Source organism: Lineus longissimus, chromosome 7 (genome assembly GCF_910592395.1).
Source record: "Lineus longissimus chromosome 7, tnLinLong1.2, whole genome shotgun sequence".
NCBI lineage: Eukaryota > Metazoa > Nemertea > Pilidiophora > Heteronemertea > Lineidae > Lineus > Lineus longissimus.
The window spans coordinates 6,703,911-6,724,252 of NC_088314.1; the positions used below are offsets into that span (position 1 = coordinate 6,703,911).

Consider the following 20,342-nt stretch of genomic DNA (forward strand, 5'->3'; position numbering starts at 1 on the left):
GTCGCCATTAGGGAAATAAAATGGACATGTCATTGCATGAAGCTGATCAGAAACTATTTAACTAACATGGACAAATTTAACATGGTTAGTAGGAATCCCTGGACTGTATAATTTGTTTGACTGCCTGTGACAGTGACCCACGGATGTACAGCGCTGCATCTATATTAGCCGCTTGACGGCGAGATTATCATTGATGCATGAGATAATCAGACAAAGAGATACATGTATTCAGAGTTGGACATGTTATGTTTTGGCTTATCGCTGTTTTCCCCCAGCCAATATTGTTTCGTTTCTTTAAAGGCCTGCGCCATTCGCTAAAAATTTGAATTTGTAACGGAATTTGAAAATTTCCAATTGTATGTAAGCACGTATACTGGAGATAAATTCAGCATTGCCGTTGTGTAGACAGATATACAAATACCATAAATGCCAAGTTTCAGCAAATTTGTATGCATAATAACTGCACTGCGACATTGTGTATACATGTAACAGCATTTCCATTTTCCTGGACCACCTGTAAGTATGAACGGTGTACCTCTTTAACGTTACCCACACGGGCTTGAGAACCAAAGGTAACAATGTTCATTTTGTATTTCGGCATTGGTGACCAGCAAACAACGACTTTCAACAAAATTTAGTTGCGCCTTAGCGGCCATTTTTGATGGTAATACTGTATGTGTGAAACTGAGATTTCTCACTTATCGTTTGGTGATACAATATCAATTATCACTTTTCAACGAATTTTAACCCAGGGAGGAGTGACGGGCTCATTTCACAGAAAAATTTACAACCGTCCACTCAAGAATACATGTACGCAGTAAAGCACGTCATTGCAAGTATTGCCCGTCATCCTGACAAATTCTACCACCATCAGTAAGAATTGGCCGTCATCCTGACATATTCTACCACCACCAACGTCGCGTGTTACTGTAACAAGAAGAACAAAATGGACTATATGGTCCAATTTCGTCTCGATAACGTGACATGATCAATGGGATTGCATTTTTCGAATGACCCAAAGCAGACATCACAAGGTGGGCGAACCGTCTCTGAATCAAATTTGCGCCACCAGCCTTGTCAGTGTGAACTGGTTCCCGTAGAGACATTTTTCACCTGATTTAACTGTCTAGATAAAAGATGTTAGAGACCCTTCCGTCCACGAACGCAGAGATTCCAATAAATGTGACAGATTCTACAACTGTCAAGAACAATAAAATTGCTCGTGACAATTAGAACAAGAACAAAATGGGCCTTATTTTAATTTAATTGTTTCTTGTATAACGCAGCTGTTGCGATGCTGATTCGACTTAATTGGTTATGCTGCTTGTACATTATCTAAATGGGTATCCGTTTGATAAACAGTCCAATCAACTTGATTGGTGAGTTCATTTGGAAACCACAAACCTTTTCTTGGAACCGTGTGTCACTGACAAAACAAACGAACGGATCAGTCTGATAAAGTTAATTGAAGTGGTGGAGTAGGAATACATTTTCAGTAAAATTACTCCTTTATTAGAAGGTAATGTGGAGAAAGTGTCTGTACTATCAGTGAGTTTTCGCAAAGCCCCCGAAACACCAACGCGAATGCCTATTATTGTTCGAGCTCCTGAGCACGATGTCGAACAATGGGATAGGCGTTTGGTATAGGCATTGTCTGGATCCCAAACTAGATTAAGAAAAAATTAACTTTCAAGAAATCTTCGGCTAAGTAGTTTTCAGCGATCCCAAGGGACGTGGATATTTAATTCGGAAGATGACTAAAGTATTGTTTACCACACAAAACGCGACCAAACAATGATATCTGAAAAACTTCTCGGCAGTCTGTCCTAAATAAACCGTTTCTAAAACCCATCTATTCCACTAACTTAAACATCTTGAGATTTTTCAAGCATACAAATGCTAAACTTCCCAATAGTAATAAAGCGAGAGTCGGGTCGGCAGTGAACACAGCCCGCCAGCTAAATGTATTCACCAACAGTAGCGAATCTAGCCCATTGGATTTTCCGTTTACTCCGTGACGTTAAAACCAATTTCAATGATCTACTGTCTGGGTAAATCTCGTGCCTCGATCAGCGGAACAAGACAAGTATACTTTACTTTTAAATCTTAATAACTTTGGGAAACCCGCGTATGCTTGTACCAAGCTGATGTTTGCAATCGGATCAAGAAACGGACAGCTTTCAAGCATCCTAGCTCTGCTATATATAGCAGATATACCGAAAAGGTTTTCCTTAATTCAGCCTGGGCGACTGGATAAAGCTTTTAATGTGAAACTTCGACAATCGTGTTTCCAATTAGCCCCAGATCCGAACGCCCAACTGAGTAAAATAAGAACATGAGCAGGTTTTCGCCAAGACACTGTGTCGGGGTGACTCGGAACTCACGAACGCGAGAGGCTCCGATATAATGCTTGGAGTTGAGTTGGGTGAGCGGAAAACATCGTTAGAAAACGTAGGCGGAAATACGTAGCCGATCGTTCAATTTTCTTATCATTTCAAACAAGTTAGGTATATTTTCAATGCTTGGTGACCGTTTAAATGTTTTATGATTGTTCTCCTGCGATATCTACGATATTTTCAACTGAGCCGAGTGCAATTTTACTTAAAAGTAATCGCCTTGGGTTCAGTAGAGTTTTAAGAACATCAATTCTGGAAGTGCTGTGATATTCATCACTTGCTTTTCTTGAGGCCTTTTTGCTTGAAACAATGATGTAGGCGACCAACAATGAAATGCACCTAGTCTGTTTGGTAATAAAAATACGACGATCGAAAGTGCGTTACATGCCGAGTTGGCTATATGAATATATTTCTTTTATCATGACTTTGCCTGTAGGATTAGTAGAGCTCCCGGTGACATCATCTGAAGGGATCTCTATCAAGATGTGGGTGTAATGGATGGAAGTATCAAGCGAAATGTTGTACCATGTCTATAAAAACTTCTGCCCTCAGGATCAGTCTTCCACATAACACATTTCATTGCAATCTCACCCGGGAGGATGTTCTCTATTGGCAAAGTCACTTTTCAGAGCAATCCAGCCTTGGGAGAATGTATAGGCAAGGTCAAGATTGAGATCAATCCTCGGTCCTCCCTGTCAATCCTACTGCCCCACAATGTTATATCGATGATTTTCCTTCAAATGTCTTGGCAGAAGTGCCTACAGATTCCTCACCCTATATAAACTGGCACAAACATGGATTTCCAAAAATGTTCCGCAAGTCATGTGATGTCATTTCCCAGCCACCGTATCATAGTGATCTGAAGCTTGTGTGATATAAAAATTCGCTCTATTTTTACACAAGGCTCATATTGCCACAGCTTAGCTATTACAGGCGAAGAAAATCTCCACTCTAACATGTAAACCTCCGTGGTTCAACGGTTAGAATGCTTGACTGCTGGACTTGGTGGTCATGTGTTCGACTCTCCGTGTAGCCACAACATTTTTTTCTCTTCATTTACGTTTTATATTCATTCATGTACATGTAGTATTATTAGTATTATTATCATCATCATTATCAATATAATTTTTTATCATTTTTATCTTGAAAACCCTTGAACCCGAACTTGAGAGAATGTCCTTAAGACAAGGTCAAAGTTCAGAGCAATCTAAACCCGGGAGAATGTCTTCTATGCAAGGTCAAATTTCAGAGTAACCTTGCCGAGGTAGAATGTGCTCTAGGCAACGGTCATCCTCAACCGGGCTTTCAGAGCAATCTAACCTTCTGGGAGAACGTCCTCTAGGCAAGGTTACACTCCACTATGAGAGAACAAAGTGCTCTGGGCGCGGACAAATTTCACCACAACCCCGTTCCGAACCAAGGTCATGACAGCAGTCGATATTTCCGCCAACAGCACAGCGACTAATGAGGTAAATTAAACCAAAAGGCCAAACATTAAAGATTGGCGATATCAGTAAGTTACTGCTCAACTTAGTTATGAACTCAATGGGATTTCGATGAATTCGGCGATTTTCGAAGTAACGTTATTAATTGTATTGTTTATCATTATTATCATATCATATAAAAAAAACGAAAATTTCTTTTCATCTTAAACGATTGATATTGGCTTATCTAATTGAGTACAGCTGAACCCCAACATGTAAACAGCCTATTTGCCGGCGCTACACCTCCGACTGCACCATAACTACGCTGTTTCGGGTTTAGATCAACGAATAATAAACGAGGCTGCATCACGAACCACTAATTAAGCAGCCCTGGTGTATCACTATAAGCGTCAATGAGATCAACTCGAGAGTCATAGGTTCATAGGTAGGTTCATAGGTAAGTTTATTTGGCAAACAACATAATTCAAGAATGAAATTTACAACAGTAGTGACAATAACGGCCTGTAGGGACACAGCCAAGAGCAACAGTTAGTTGGGTTGGATATTTCGGACAGTCTGGCGAAATATTGAGTCAACGAACATTTTGTGATCTATTGCGGAACGCTGTATTGTAAGCGATGAGGCCATGTCCTATGTTGCATTAACTGCAGCCTTCAGCATTGACGACAGACAGATAGTTCATCAATTTCTGAAAATCGCTGGCCTCTTTCCTGCACCAGTACAGTAATAAGTCCCGGGCCGTCGTAAAATTGTGCATAAATACGCAGTGCGGCTATATCGCGGAAACAAAACGGCAAAGGCCACTTACACTAAATGTCAAGGTCACTGATGAAAGCTAAGATCGCAATAACTGATCCCATTGATCAAGCTTTTGCGAAAATCCCAAGGTCTTAACCCTAAAATGATTGGTCGCCAGGAGTGATTCACTGGCTTAGACTTCTAATTCCGCAGCAAGGTGTACATCAGCAGCGGTTACAGATTTTGATTGGTCGTGGAACGCCGATGGTCGCGCATCGGAGAATCAATTCCGCTCAAGAGGTCAGCAGATTAATTGTACTTTCGATTGAAAAATAATGCCCCACTACCACCCCGAGGGCGAATTCCAAGAAATTTGCCCAATCGACTAGGATGGTGGTAGACTTAGAAATATCCCTCGGTTGTCTAACACCAGCGGCCTGGATATCTTTTTTTAAAACATCGCTTTCACCACTACCATAGTTTTGCTGTTCACGAAGTCATGTCGCACTCGATCAGTTTGGTATGCACTGACCTGAGATAAGAGTGCTGGCGTTGACATGCAGTGGCCTTGGCTTCATTGACACCCTTTCTTCAAGATAATGATATCTAAATCTACGGTGATGGATTACCCTGCTGCACGCTGGTATGATTAATGCGCAGTTGAGGCACTGGCTCTCGACTGACATTCTCAGAATGGAAGGCATATACCAGGGTGCTGCTGTCGATGCCGTTTGCTTCTCTGAAACTGCTAGAAATGCATACTCGTCGGGGCCTATCGGAATGATAGAATGAACGGAATGGATGGGTTGAACGGAATGAACAGAACATGATGATACAAACTCACTGTAACATCGCCAAATGTTTTCCAGTTTTAGAAAGGCACTGAGAAAGGACGTACCGTAGCGAAGATAAAGCGGTGAAGAAGTAGAAAATGCCCCCCCCCCTTGAAAAGGTGTCCAACTTAACTGCACGCCGGGTCTTGCATAGTGGTTGCTAGCACTATGTTCGGTGTGCTGAAGTGTTCTTCAAATCTCGATCCCTCTTTCATCCACTTTTATATTTCGAAACAACAATAAGGATACATTTATTGTTTTTGTGTTTACACCGTTCTTAAATGAATGTACCAGCAGTTCGTTATCGTGTCCTTTTCGAACATCCTGGAGTAGACATTGTTTAAACGCAACGAAGCCAATTACACATGTAGAACATGGAATGATATTCAATTTAAATCAACAAAATTGGATATCTCTTGTTTCAAAATAGAAAAAAGCCCCTTCTACTCCTCCGCAACTTCGTGTTCCACGTGATTTGTTATTTTGATTGCATGATACACGTATGAGGAAGGGACTCGACTGGTAAATTGATGATGTCGTTTGCGATAAAATGGGATCACGTGTCAGAGAAGATACTCAAAGCAAAACAAACAAATCCAATAAATCACGACCTGTGAGGAACAGTCACGGCGGTGAAGATCGTCAACTTATTTTTCGCACTTTTGAAAGCGAACGCAAACTTCCTAACGTTATATGCCTATGTAATAGCAATGTAAAACTTCTTCTGGCTTCTTGCCATAGGAGCACTGTTCACCATCTGTATTGCAACGAATTCGCTCTTGTCCGTCTGGTCGACACTTCCGGTGGAGACAAGCGGCTGGCCACTGCGTAATACCAAACTGACTCCTATGACCATAGAATCTTAAGCTGCGCGTACACCACGAAATATCGGTGGACCAATTGCACGTATGATACCAACATAATTACTCCAACTTGTTTACCTGTGATGGGAGGCGCAGAGGAAAAGTCATGAAAGAGACAGCGGTTCGTGGTTTAATGATCTTGACTTCATCATGGAGGGTTGCTCTGGTAGCCCGTGGAAGGCTCACGGCCGTCTTTTGTCTCTGTCATTTGATGTTCACTTGTTGACATGAATAATAGCTGCTGTCATAGCTTACCGATGATTATATCAAAGTATGGCTTGGATGATATATACATATACATAGGCAGCTTTGACTATCCGGGCATCCGGTTATGACCTTTTCCTCATTAACCAAAAAAAACACCACACGGAATCGATTTTTCCGTGCAATTCCCCATTCATTTGATAAGAATGATAAGAAGGTACATTTCCACAGCCCACAGAATTGGACATTTAAGGAATATTCGCATTGGTAAGAAAAGAACACTAATCTGGAAACCATTTTTGCAAGTTGGCCGGCCGGCGGGGACAGTTTGTGGTGTCTCCTGAAAATCCACAGGGTAAACAATGCCATCAGTCCACGGGTAGACGTTTATGTAAAAAAAACCCAAAACGGTCCAGAAGCTGACTGCATTGTCTCCAAACACTGGCAATACTTCGCTATTCAAGCCATAATTCGGATTTAGCAGTTCAATGCCTTGACATTCATAACTAAACCATGCAGAGTGTTGGTCATCGCGGTTGACTTTGTATCACCGTGAGATTGGTAGAGAAACACAAATGCCCTGGAAAGTACGGGTATATATTGACAATGGTAGCCCTTGTCAACGAAATTCTAAGAAAAAGCCCTGCTCGTCTAATGTTATAAATTTCATCAGCCAAACTGCCTCGGTTCTGCGCAAAGGACGATTAAGGTTAGCGCTCCCGAGGACACGTCTGGAACATTTATACATTGGCCAATAGAGATGTCGTCATCACATAAAAAAGTATCATCGCAAGCCCACGAGACAAGATCGATCGCTGACTGAAGACCCAGCAAAATGGAAAGTAATTGTCGAAACACAATGAAGAAAGATATGACAGTGAGAAAAGAAGATACGAATAAATTAAGTTTTTCTGATGCAAACGGATGTAGAGCAGACACGAGTAGAGTGAAAGAAGTATACAAATACAATTGGCAAAATATTATATGTCGAAAGTTACGATATACATGTATGGAGTATAGAGTTAGAACCTAACGCCAACATTTATGCTAACGCTGATTGAGCACCAGGCAATGTACTGTTCATTGTCAAGGTTAACATGGGCTGTGTTCGCCAAAGGACCAGGAATTGATAATCATTACTAGTATTTCCTATACACATGAAGCATTTCTCGAGGCGATCAAACCGAAAACCCATGATTTCCCTGATTAGAACGGATTTTAATAAAATTGATGTGATATGTGCCGGACTAGCATGCTGATTAACCAGCTGTGGCATTGGCAAGTCGCCGGCAGTAGGATTGCGACAATGCATACGGGAGTGCTTTGTCATTGCCACATTGCACTCAGACTATGCAAAAATCGTACGTGTTGTGAAATTCATGTGATTTCGTATCAAATTGCATTCAGTGTAAACATGCGCTTAGCGAAACACCATGCCTTTCAAATGATGTCATTAGATCAATCGAAATGAAGGCAAATGGGGAGTTGTTTGGGCGGAATCTTTGAAGTGATGCACACGCCGATACCTCTTGGGGGCACGTCTCGGCCTCTGGTCCTAGTGGAGTGAACCCAAACTGATAACTATGAAAACACCGCCTCTTATCAGTGTAGGTCAGACGTTGACTCTCCTGTCCCGCAAGTCCACCAGCATCTATTCAGATCTAACTGGGGTAACAGTGATTTATCGGCCGATCGAGGAAACTGAGACCGCAAATGGGAGAAGCTTTGATCACTTGCCGCCGATCTTGACTTATGGAGATTGGATATTTGCTTCTGGCGGATTTGGCGCGCGATATCTGCCTGTGAATGATTTCATTTTGAAATCGTTTGATATTTTTCAAATCTTGTTCATGGCCTGAAGTGATTCTCGTATTGATTAGTTTGAAGTGACTGATTTCGAGAAATCTATCTAAAGGAACCACAAAGAGAGTGTTTGAATTAGGCTGCCACTACGCGTTTAACATTTGAGTTAGGCGGTTTTTACAACGACTTAAGGAGCCTTGAATCGGGAACTGGTACCTGGAAGCACGATCTCACAGTAAACCAGTTTATTCAATGAAATAATGCGTTCAACATATCTTATATTTTTCAAGCATACTAGTATTTCCCTGATAAATGCGACCGATTTAAACAAAAAATTTAAAACATTATCTAGCCTTTTGATGCTTTATCTGGGCTCAATGTTGCCAAAATGGACGTAATTATAGGCAAACACTTTTTCAAAAGGCGTATTTAAGAAACAACCGGTGACTCTTCATGGTGCTCAATTTTTCCAGTCAAGGTGCATGCGTGTATCGAATTTGCACTGATGTGCTCACTAATAACTGACTCGCCTTTTGCCAAACCTCAAAGGCAAATCTGTTGATCAACAGGCTGTTTCATACAGATAGCTAACCAGTGCTAAGCCATAGCTGGCTACATTTGATAAAAGCGAGAAATCAAGTTATTTTCAAGAAATTTACCCTCATCAAAATACGGAACTTGATCACCAGCTAAATTTTTACGAACAACCCGGCAAGATTTTGATGTTTGCTTATGATGTCTCTCTACCAACAGCCGCCTCGGTGTCTTAGTATAATCCACCGATGGAATTGGGTTTTTATGCCGTGGTGCTGTTTGTGCTCATGTATTCATTCAGAAATGCCACTGTACACCGCACCAGCATTCAATATCAGACTTGAGACAAAAAAGTCACACGGCAGGATGCGAGATGTAAAATGAAGCAACATTCCCTTATAATTGAGCTGATCGTGTTTACTGAGCATTCTTCGAAATCACAGTCTCTGGCTCTCTGAAATTAGATTTTAAATTTGCTTCTGGAGCGAGCCTTTTGGTTTCCGCTAATATACCCGGGAGCTTGTTATGACAAGGACAATAATATGACGAAATTTGTTATGTTCTATAAAATAAAGGGACAAACTGACATTATCTGTAATAATTTCGTCGATCAATAATGTATTGATATTTTTTTCTTCGAGAAATACAAACAATGTAGCCTTTCAATGAACAGAGATTATGGTGTGTCTACTTCCTACAAATGTAGCATGATTTATAAGGTGTAGCGAAATTATCAAAAGTGTATTGATCTGAGATGATTCAGCCTATCAATTGATATCTATTGTTCTGTCTTCATGAATTTTTAACGAAAAGGCCAAATCATTGCCAAGCAAGTAGCTGGGCCCGTGGTAGATTCTACCAAGTGATGCACAAGGAGAACCTCTACCAGTGACTGAACGAGCAATGAACAGGTGGTCTGTGCAGAGTTTGCTTTTCCAGTGTAGAGCACATGATAGGAAGTTGGTTTTATCTCGAATCCTCAGCATGTCAATCTACTGGTGTTCTACCGTCAAGCGTGTTGAGCATCACATCACCAAGTCAATGACCCGCGAGTGGAGTGCTTGACTTCTTCACCATCAAACACGCACGTTCGACTGTCAAGGCAATAAGAAGGAGCTTATTAACGAAGCTTTGATTTCTCTAATAACCACTCATTGGGTATTCAGGAAGAGTAGCCTACTCCACATGTGACCTTTTGAAGGTATATCATTAACCGACAGGGAAAATTCTCCGACCGCTTCACGATGCAAAAACTCTATTTGCAGGCGAACTCGATCATAGCGAGAAAAAACGATGTCATCAGATTTGGAGCAAAAATAAAGATTTGAGATGACATAGCATGTCCTCCAGTTGAACTGTTGATCGAGTGGCATTTGTAGCGGGTAGAAAATCATGGACGGAATGCAGTTGAGGACATTAGCCACTAGGACTATAGTTTTAGGATAGTAAAAGTCCAGTGACTTTCTATTTTTGTATAATACAACGCAGCTGTCCATGGAACCGCTTTATGCTTAGAAATAATCTCTCTTTTTAATTTTAATTCTATAGAGCAAGATACTCTAAATGAGTTCGATGTCTGCCTAAAAACTAGGTCATCAGCTTCGAGCGCGTGACAGCGGTTAACGAACTCGCATGCCACAAAATGTTCCGCTGCAGACTTGGTAATGCACGCTGGGGAACAGAATATTTATCAACGAATCGTACTGACAGATTTCTTGTCAACTTTCTTTCGTAGCTGAGAGTTGTGCGCCTCTCGTCGGGCATTCATCATCGCCGCTACGGGACGGCAGTCAACAACATGATGATTATAGATCATCTTGCCTCTGGAATATTCGTCTGGCATGGGTCTTTTTGACAACTAGTGGTAGTACGCCTTCAGATCGACTACGTTATCGAATTCTGCAGCAGCATTTGGGTGTGCGCGTGTGTGTGTGCGGGTGTGTCGGGGGTAACCTTTCTCAACGGCTTGTTACAAAAGAAAAATGTGTGAGCCAAATGTGCAACTGTAAAAATTCTTCATCGAATTCCACTGGCAATTCACATCAGGGACTCAGAATAATTGGATGTTGTCCATTCTCCTTAGAACTGTCTCCCAGTGTGACGGCAGACCCCCGTTTCATGTGCAGTTAAAAAGCATGATTTTCAGGCACTTCGCAACAGGGAAGAAACCCTTTCGACAACATTAGCAATCATTTCAGATAGAAAATGAGCAACCTCGCATGCCTATAGTCATGCAATTAGATTAGATAGCACAAACCATAGTTACTTTTTAAAGAAATGAGAATGGTGCAGAGGACATACACGTACAAGCATCAGTATTATTTAAGAACACAACAAAATTTGGGGCCAAGGGTACGACGTGCGAATCAAGACGAGTCTCAAGGAACAATTTCATAGCAAGTAGAAATTGATTTTTTTCTTGTTACAGTGTGTCGTCCAAAATTTTAAATCGGATGTCAATTCTCATCACAGCGTTTGTCGTTCACTGCCGTGTAACTTATATCAAATCGATCTACTGGTTAAATTGATCTCGTCTGGTCTACAGGTCTAATTCATGTTTTTACATGAAGTTACAATGATCTGATCCGCCATTGATTAAATGCCAGAATGAATTCTCGTCACTGCGAGATGGAGAAGAGAGGAGATTTTGATAAAGATTCGCACTGACAAGATGTATACTTTCAGCCTCGAGTTGTCAGTGAACTGTAGTGGAGATATTTCTGTGCAAAGCTGATTATATCTAGTCTCATGTTTTGGGGGTAATTCATCGAACGGGCCGGGAATGAATGACCTGAAGTGACGTTATATGTGGGTAAAGGAAAACCTGCTGTCGACTTTGTCGTGAGGGAGCGAGGCGAGGTCTACTTCCAATCTACGAGTGGTAGAAATGCTCGTCAGTCTTTTTTGGCCACGCACATGCTTAACCCAACCTACTTGTACGTATAATGGTATCTTGCCTCCGTGTGCGCTTCATGTGTAGAATCCAATCTATTACATTGGAATCACTCCATAGAACCAAGATTGAGAACTCGCTACGATTGGATGATGATAAGGTAAAGCCTTCCATACATCTAATGCACTTTCCGAGCACAAACTCATCCAAAGGGCCACGCTATTGATTTCTATACCGGGTGATATTGCCAGATATGTGTGGCTAATGATCCTTGCTATGATAGAAATTTCATTAGAATTTCACCCTCAAATATTATTTGGTCATAAACTAGTGTATTTTATCATGATTGAGGGTAGATATGTTATAAGTGAGTGTGCATATTGATTATAATTGAATCCGTTGGGATTGGAGAGCGACCTTAAACAAAATTCCATTGCGTACTGAAGAAACTGAAGTAAAAGCATTTGCTATAGTCTTTATTCATATCACCCAACGACTCAGTCAGGTTGGCTGGTGCCCAACCTAATTGTCTCTCGCCGGTGTCTTTTACCAATCGATACCCCAATTACTCTCGCCTTTACGGAGTTTTTGTGCTACTAATTATCACGAAAGTCAATACCCCCTCCACATCTGGATTGCATTGCCATTATTGGCTTTTCTTTGCTATTTAAAAAAAAATCAAGGTGGTGTCCGAACGTGGTTCCTTATACCAATGCGATTGATTGACAATGCTTATACCTACAGTTGGAGGGAGCGGGTCAGGTTATATAGGGTAACCGACAAAATTATCACGGCTAAGCGCTGTCGGAATATGGATGTTCGAAATTCATTAGGCCTGTCACCTGATAGTTGCATTATGGACGGAATTCGGAGCATCACTCATCACTTATATCACTCTCCTGAGCACAAGGCTGTGTCGTGGACAAAATGGCATATGTTCCTTTATATCTTGCAAGTATCAAATGAAAGGTAGTTCCTGACAGCAAATTAAGTAAGATGGCAACTGAAGACTAAATTGCTTTTCTAAATTCGGCAAAAAAAGAATGAATGCGAGTTTGGCGGCCACGGCACAACTTTGTGCTGAGAAAAGTACATGTACATCCTAAACAACATTTTTCTCTCTGTAACAAATCTGGTGATACAATTGTACTTAAGGAATACGTGTTTATACGCGCTCCTTAATCCTTTTATGGTCAACGTGTTCTACAACAGCGGCCATGGCCATAAACCACTCTGTATTTGCTATTTAATGGTTAAGGCATCCTGACGGGAATTATGGACACCATAAATCAGCCGCAGTCACCGCTTCTCGGGAGAAGTCACCGGAACTGTTTAATGGCATTCCGGACTCAGGTTTGCCATTTGGGGTAATGTTCATCGGAAGAGAAGTTCGAGGACGGCATGAGAAAAAAGAGAAAGGAAATGCCCTATCAGTGCCATGGTCACCGATTGCTTGACGTACAGACGGCGAACCGATTGCTTGACGTACAGACGGCGAAGTGCGTCAAAGCAGCGACCTTTTCAAGTGAGGAACTACATGTATCATAATCACTAACATAGGTGATGGTAGCAAACTGAATGCAAGAGGTTTTGGATCGGCTTGCCAAGCAGCTGGAGTTGGATCGGAGCCCATCTCATAAGGGACTTAAAGAAGGCGCACGGCTAGGGTCACTATCACGCTGACTATTGACCAAATTCTCCCCTGAGCTCACAAGTGCACTGTAATGCACTGTGTTTGATGAGTGTAATTATCAAACACATACAAGGTCCCTTACTGTGATACTTGTCACAAGACGACTACCAAATTGACCGGCCAGCTCCTGCCTTTAGTCCCCGTTTAACCAGATAAATTGGCTGTCATAAACATCGTCTAGTCTGTTTGATCCCTCATTTCCGCAGATTACTCCTCATTGGTATTCAGATAAGGATAGAGATGGAAAGAGAAGAGAAAGCTCCTCGCGGAATAATTAAGGGCAAAACGTGTTCATTCCACGTGTCCATTAAAAGAAATATACATCATGCTTAGTCCTGAAATAAGAGGCCTCAGCCGACCGTTGGTGTTGAACTCAGTGTATTTCAACATGAGGCTTTTAAGATGGGTATCTCACGGTATCTACTGATATTTGCGTACTATTGAGCAATGCAAATTAATTTTACAGACATTTCGCACTATATTACCCATGTAAAAAAAATTCAGGCATTTTTTTATTTCCGTCACCATATTTCTCTGGCTATGAGTTTCCTTGCAAGCGCATCCGTTTTCAGTTGCATGCAAGTTTAGTCACGTATCCAATTATCATTTGATGGCAAATTTCTTTTTTCTCGGCATGATCGGCGTAAAATCTATACACGAAGGCTGATAATCGTCACTTTTTTCCAGGGCGGTGTTTAAGCAAAGTATAAAATAAAAATGATAATTAAGAACAAAACGTGTCATACCATCGAACTCGAAAATAGTGAAATTTAGATTTCAGAGGTATATAGGCGTATCACGAACGTATCCATTCACGCACTGTATGTACGTTTCGGGCTATTTTTATAGGTGCCTCACAAGGCGTAACCAGAGCTGACTCGAAATGAAACTAAAGTTTGGAAGTGGTTTGAACCAGAAGCTAAGAAAAGGTACACGTATAGGTAAAAAACTGATGTAAAATTACAGTACATACTATTAACCTTTAACATCTAGTTTTTCCATTTACAATGCTGATCGTAGCGTACCTTGACATGACATGACAGATCGAATTCGTTTAAGAAAAACTTGCCCATTATTTTTTTGCATTGACTGATCGAGTTGGTCACATGCTGCGAGAGAAAATTATCAAAGATGATGAAAAATTGAACTATCTCTGATGCACGAGTTCGGTGAATGAAAAACAAGCATACCATCTGCCGGTTGTCAGTTCCGCATTTTCATACGGCGAACCGGCACAGTTTGTGAGACTTTTTGCCACTGAGTTTTAACAACAAAATTTAGCGCTATTTGGTCGCGTGTATCCTCCTGTTCACTGCTTATACATATACAATACGTCAATGTATTGCTATTTGAGGCAGGGTCAATGACATATTATTTTGCGAGGGAACGCTTATTTATCAAAGTCGTTGTTTGCCTGGGATATAGTGTTGCATTACTACGAGAAATGAACACTGAGTGAATGTTTTATTTACTTAGTTCTCTGTACTGACAAGGATTGGCTTTTACAAGGCGAGGGAAAAATGACAACCATGCATTCAGTGACCCATTAGCACGAGTAGATGGAAGAAAGATGAGACCAAGATGTCTAGCTTCGGTTCTGTACCTTCATCTCCAGCCTCAGTTACATGTATATGAAGCAAAGTTTGGAGTTATTCTGCAATCCAATTTAGTATCACTCCGACCTTGCTTCGAAGAGGGTCGCTTGCACGGCGATTCCATATTCTAATGACGTCATAAATATCGACTGCAGACGGTTCCCCAATTCTCTGAATCCTCTAACTGATTCCTGCATGTCATCTTATTCCGGAGACTTTCTTGGTTTAACACCTGCGAGGGATGTCTTTCTATATATAAAAAGTTATTAATCTTAATACCAAAGGTGAGGCTTTCAAAGAAGAAATGTCACTTATTGGCAGCGACCACGTACATGTATACATTACAGATAAAATTTTGTTATGTTAGCCGTGACCATGTCGATAAAAATTGCCTATGTTTGCAGTGACCATCTATTTCAGTCGAGATGAAAATCGAGACTTTTTCTGATTTCGCCTTGCGGCCACCAAACGCAGCTTCTATACTGACTGTTTGTTTCATTAATGGCTGCAGATATAGTGAAGCCTTCCTATGTTCATTTTCTTCCTACATGTTTAGCTGTTTGCTCCCTACTCGCGGTCGACAATGCCAAACCTGCTCGTTCATCATCATGGTCGTGGCACCCGAACAACCAGTTGCCATGTCACATTGTCAGATTATCATCGCAATATGTTGTGTGACAATACGCCATGTCACCAGGTAATAATCCTGATAATCCCTGATCACAGGACGCCGCATCAATCATTTGTTTACGACATTCGAACACAATGAGGGGTTTGTTGCACCATCCGCTGCAGACTGATTCAATATTTGATCACTCATAGCCAACTGGTGTAGCCAGTAATGACCTCGGGCTACATCAGCGGCGTTATCACTATCTAGTGCAACGTTTTTGAGCTTTTCCGTTTCTGAGAGTTTCCCCTCTTTCTTTGGGAACACCGAAAGATAGATTTAAAGATTGACATATTTTGCTCTGCTTCCCGCTATGATTATTCATGGTTTCTCTAGTCTCGAAACACTGAAATGGGGAACAGCCAAATACATTACACCTGATCAGAACTTCAATTGTTTACCATTCTTCAGAGGTTGGACAGTGGTCACTCTATTCAAGGGATCTTGGGTGTCCATATTACGATCTGCAGCGGATATAAGACCCGTAAGTTTGACATCGATCATGTTAATAAATTCAAAGTATATTTCTGCCCAACAATCATTTTTCATGATTTGTTTTGCGACATTTACGAAAAGTAAAACCTATTAAAGCATGGTGATTCTTACAATACATCGACAGCAGCTGCTGGTGTGCACATCATTCTAATTGATAACTTGTTTATATGCATTTGTCATCATTATGGAATCATATTTATTCGAGATGGTGCGATATGTGTCGATTAACTGTCTGACTGCTGACAGTGAAAGCCGCTGCCTTGTTTATTCGTATCGACCCATTAACAGTACCATGATGAAGTGAACGAGAATGAAAGTGCGTGTTCAATGGTCAGTACAGCGCGGGTCAGACAAACTTGAAACCTTCATCCATAGTGTCAGAGAACACTGGTTTCCATGCACAGAAATCTATAAAGGGGCACATTCCTCCGTTCTCTCCCGTTAGTCAGAGAAATGTATGAAAACTCGATTGTTTTTCATGTTCTCTTTCTTCTACCGACATTTAGACATACTCCAAGTAATCCAAAATTATCTCACGCCGTGCCACTCGTGCTTTAAAAACACAAGACCAAGATATATGTAATATCAACGGCTAATAAACATAACAAAGCGGCGAATACATGTATGTCGTCAAGTCAAGTGTATTTCAAACGATTTTTAACTTGAGGAACTTACACACGTTTTCCCTTCTTTCACAAAAAGAGAGAAACGTGAACTCCCGTTTTCAAAGTATACGAGACTACATAAAAACACTCAGCTCCCCTTTTCAACAGTATCTACCACTCATGGACCAGATGACGACTGGGTTGCCTATCAGAATCTAAGGAGACGGTAAAAAACTTTAAAACAAACGCAAAACTAATCAACCATCTTTATTATATTGACAGTGCCAAATCTCGCTCGTTCTCTTTCCGATTTTAAAGTCGACACAATGTCGCCGATCTCTTCTACATGTATCTAAAGTGGACAACGGCTCCTTAGGGGCTTTTGTTTTACAAGACACCGCTACAGGCATCCTGAGTTCAGGTTTTTTTTTACTCCTAATGTACACCGAGAGGCCATTGCCAGGATGAACAGGTTACATACTTGAACACGTATTTGAGTTGGCCGAAAAGCCAAAACAGGTTTTTCAAACGCTCCAAAACCTTTATTTCTAAGAGTTTATGAACTCTTGTTGTCGAAAATTAATTCAAACACCAGGCTAATTACATTTCGCTCATTCTTGTCACAAGGGACTCCATCACATTTGCGGTGTTGAATAGAATAACGTTGCGGAGTTGAATACATTAACGTTGAAATGCAACACTCTTGGATTGTGTATAACTTAATTTGAATAATTTCATTTGGCGCGGGAGTAGCTGCGAAGTGTCCCCGTGTCTCCCGGAGTTGATTTAAATGATTGATGTGAGGCACATCCATTATCTAACAATTAACGCTCAGATAATGTCTGAAATGCATGCAGCTTTTTACTAAAATCTAAAGTGTGTTGAAAAAAAATGTATTTTAACTTTTAAGCTGTGAATGGAGTCCATGAAATTTAGTGCTTTTTATAACGAATTTCCTGAATCTCGATTTCTTGAGTGAAAGCGGGCCAATGAATATCCTGACAGTCTTAAGATATTTTCTTCCAAATACCAACAGATTGCCATCAACTGAAACAAATATTGATGCGATTGATATAAATTTTTTGCCGATATTGCGATTGTTTTTTTTTTCTTATTCAATGAAATCCATCATCAGTATCACCAAGGAAAACCTCGATTTGATAATGTTTCACTAGTCATTTCCGGGAGCTGCTTTTCCGGATTGATTACTGTAATGTCTAGCCTGGCAAAATGTTGCGTATGGTAAGATTATGACAGGACTCAATTGCAGTTTGTTCTGTCTTACGAACACATTGCTCAAAGCTTTGTATACATGTACATGTACCTCGGTCATCTCTCTGCTTCCGAGTCATCAGCAGCTCTTAATAAGGTTTTTGCTATTTTCGTCTTCGTATTCATGTTCTTGCCCATCATGGGGCTTCCAGTCTTTCTATTCTCCCTTACTTTCATTGTGTGAGGAGTTGTTGTGTTTTCGGCAAGGCCGCTGTTCGCAGACATATACAGCCATCAGGTTCTTCCGCCTCCTTACCGATAGTAACAAAAACCACATTACCAGCAACTTTATTGGCTTTTCTCGCATTCATGCAACACCCCGCCCTAGAATGCACAATGACCATGATATCGCAAAACTACCAACCTATTCAAACCTACGATGGGACAACGAAAGTTTTTCAAGAGTCATGTAATTTTTTTTCGAAAAACCTTTTCCGTTGCCTCATCCCTGGTAATATAATGAGGCAAAATATCAACATCACAATTTGCCTATGCATAACAACGAATCACTGTGTTATACCTTAGAGAAATACATGTTTTGAACTGGAGGGCAGGGTGTTGCATGAACGATGGAGTGTCAGCAAGTTCGGAATAAGCTGATAATCATTCTGCCTTCTCATTCAATAGCGCAATGTTATGACTGAGAGATTCTGTAGAGAGGAAATTAAGCGTCACAAACACACATCATAGCACAACACGACGTAAACATCACAATTCGCTGAAGGAATGAAGAAGTAGTGCTTAAAAACCAACCCAACTCAAAGACAATCCTGGGCGACCCATTGGAGTCTCGTCTACCTCGTCTAGTCTCGAATGCGCCATTTCCTCTGAGCAGATGTCAGATACCTTATTGTTCGATAGCAGAATAAAGCACATGGGCATAGAAACCACTAAAAGTAGATTACATAGCTTCAAGATCGACGACTTAAATGAAAGCGACACACCTTTCGCTAACATGGTTGTCTAAATATCACTGGCAGAGAATATATTTTGCCGGGAAGACTAACAAGCCTAATATCGCTAAGATTTCTTGTTCAGGTTAAATAGGATTTCCTTTGGGGATTATAATTAAATTTTCGTCTTTCTTTGCTCTGCTTCCTGTTTCTGAAATACCTTAGGAATCGCCAACGGCCTACAGGATTAGTCGGCCAATGACCTTTATCGATGAGGTGGCACATTTCGAACTCAGCAGATCAAGTTTTCCGGATCCTATCGGCAGAGGTTTTCCTTTTTACCAAGTCACATCGTCTCCAAAAACAATTTTTTTGTTGATGTTATTGGCTTCCCAGTCGTCGCTTAAAGCAGCGAACTGCTCGGCTGATTTTGCGGTCAGAGACTCCGTCAATTCTCCACAGAGACTCTATGGTAGCACAGTGTGACTTACATAGATGTACGTAGGTGCTTGAATACTGCAAATCATTTGAAGTACATTTCGGTGCATAAAAAACACAATGACACAAACACTTTTAAGTGTACATTCTGTATGTATTAAAATTAAAATTCATGTTACCTGCATGCAAACAGTTCTTTTCTCTTCTATATACGACAAAAAAGAAAGACAGATTACAATTATCACTATGATCAATTCGAAAGTGCCACATGATGCTGAACAAGTTCGGAAATTGAAAATCAAAGTCAGTAATTTATCACATTTATGAGTAACGCGTTAGGGAAATCCGAAGAGATAGCTAGGTAATTGATGAAGGTGAAGACAAGTTGATTCGCCTGATAAGGCAAGATGGTTCGGTTTGGTTGCATTTGTACATTGAATAGCCTATAGCTAAAGAATTGTCAATTGGTCAAACTCGAAAATGGCTTTTCTATACCACGGAATATGAAATAAACTTTGTCTCTGGCCTTAACACTACTGTGGTTCTCTTAGATGGGCAGTTTACACTGCTGTTTGTATGCAGCACTGACGTATTGTTTTATTTTATGTTTATTACGATAAATTTGGTGACCTTTGACCTTAAAACACGTGCCCATGCGAGGCCTACCGAAACCATGGCACGCAGAGAAGCAGACATGGTGGATTTAATCTTTCCATCAGGTATACCTCAGTTAGGTACTCAACAAACTAGAGATCAGACTCTAAATCATTCGATCGTTATCAGGAAAATTGTGAGATTCCTACTGCGCATAACATTTCAACTGAAAAACTACGCATCTGATTTCAAGGCATTTATCATTTCGCGCTGGTAATTTAGGTTTGAGTGATATCTGCTGTTTAGAAGGAAAACAATGCAGAGGCAAATGAAAATCATATGTGGTGTTGAAAAGACACGTCTATTTTCTGTTTGAGT

At 40.8% G+C, this 20,342-nt stretch overlaps 1 protein-coding gene across 1 annotated transcript in view; it reads right to left on the reverse strand.

The window, feature by feature from the left end:
• LOC135491213 (muscarinic acetylcholine receptor M1-like) overlaps window positions 1-20,342 on the reverse strand; it is a 31,826-nt gene that overhangs the window by 2,593 nt on the left and 8,891 nt on the right. The window lies entirely within an intron of this gene.